This window comes from Elgaria multicarinata, chromosome 17, assembly GCF_023053635.1.
Source record: "Elgaria multicarinata webbii isolate HBS135686 ecotype San Diego chromosome 17, rElgMul1.1.pri, whole genome shotgun sequence".
Taxonomy (NCBI): Eukaryota; Metazoa; Chordata; class Lepidosauria; order Squamata; family Anguidae; genus Elgaria; species Elgaria multicarinata.
In genome coordinates this window covers 6,638,070-6,639,938 of record NC_086187.1, presented here as the reverse complement: position 1 = coordinate 6,639,938, position 1,869 = coordinate 6,638,070, and positions in this window count along the sequence as shown.

The following is a 1,869-nucleotide window of genomic DNA, read 5'->3' as shown; positions in this document are numbered from 1 at the left end:
TCTACATTTCTTTGTTTAATCAAATGTTGCAAAGTAACCAAAGTTTTGTTTAGTATGTGTTATCACCAGACACCGAGACACTTGAAAGTTGACAACCGTTCATTTATTTTCACTTATGTCTAAGATATGCCATATCAATGGCCTGACAGATGAAAAGTAAACATCCTCCCCCCACACTCCCCAAAAACAGGAATCTCATATCTGTCAATGAACATGAGTACAGTCCAAGGGAAGCAGCTTTGAGGACCTGACATTACAAAAGGCTTTTAGGCACACTGTCAATGTGTTAATTGCCTTTCTTTTTTGATGCCAGTGTGTGTGAGGCTTGGGGTTCTGAGCATCCCACAGTAGACATTTTTACTCTGCAATCTGGTTTTTAAAATGAATGTTTTACAATACACCAGAAAGTCTCTAAGCAACCACAACACTTTTTGGCTTCTTGATACTGCAGACTTACAGCAAACTCTTTCAGAGTCCAAGTTTTGTTAACTCCTAAAAAGTATTTTGCTATTTTTTTATTGGTTTCTGCTGTTTGTTACTAAAAAGTTCCTGCTGCTGCCATCAGCAGTTTCTTAATCCTTTATCTTTTTAGAAATAGCATATGCCACTAGAATAAGTATTAAGGAATCAGCTATGTAGGTGGGGCTAGAGACAGGGGAAAGTGTGTTGAAATGCTTCCCTCTGAAATTTCCTGCCCTATGGTTGCCCACTGTATCTGAATTAGAAATATAGAATGTCAGTATAGAATATAAAATGCTTCTCTTTCGGGAAGATTGTAATATATGAGATAAAGCATATTTTCCACCCCCCTCTCTCCTGAATGCTTTCTCTTTGCCCACCCACATATTTTATTTTTTCTGGAGCCAGCTCTGGAAATAATACTTCTTTAAGGAATAAGATTTCAAAATGCCCAGATTTTAATATACCTAAAGAGCTGTAGTACAGCACATGAGACAGGAAGGGGGGGTGGGCTTCTGAGTTTTATTCCATCTCTCTTGGGCACCTATAACTTATTGAAAAATTCTTTGGGTCCTGTGCATGCATTTTTGCTGTGGTAATTTTAGCTTTTCTTAAAACATAATTCTTTTTTAAAAAGCACAGAGTTTCTTACTTTTTATAAAGTATAACATTTTCCCCTACCTTCTTCAAAGGTGCTCAATGGATTATTCCTTTTTATCCTTACTTTAAGAGTAGGCCAGCCTTGCTAAGAGATTTAACATCATGGTTAAAAAGGGATTTGAAGACAGGCTTTTCTAATCTCACGTCCAACACTACATCCACAACACCGACTGCTTCATTTACACAATCCTGAGAAATGGAACAAGATGAAAGCTGATAGGCCCATGGCTTGGGGCTGAATCTGATACAACAAATTTTCTTTGTGGAAGAATATCCATGGAGGAATATAAATAAAAAACATACATATGGGCATATGAAATCCATGTAGGTCATTAATGTTGGGTCTTATATTTGCTATTTACTGTTTTGGCACATCCTAAAATCTCTTCTTGAACTGCCCTTTACACAATGCAATGTTGGTCATGCTAGTTTCATAATGTGTGAAAGTGCCAACAAAATATCAAAATGTTATATTTTAAAAAAGTGAAACGTAAGTAAAATGTGATGATGTAATTTTTATATTCATCTGATACAGAGAAGAAACAAGTGTTATTTTGGAAGAGTTTAAAGACTTGTAGGATCTATATTTGGTCATGAGAGCAAAGTGTTCTCCAGAAAACAGGTCAAAATATCTTTATTTGTGTGTTCAAAAAAAAGTTTATGAATAGCTTCTGTGTGGAATGCTCTAAGTGACTTGTTTTGGTTTTCAAAAAGCTGTAACATACTTTTCTCCAATTTCAGGTCAAAAGA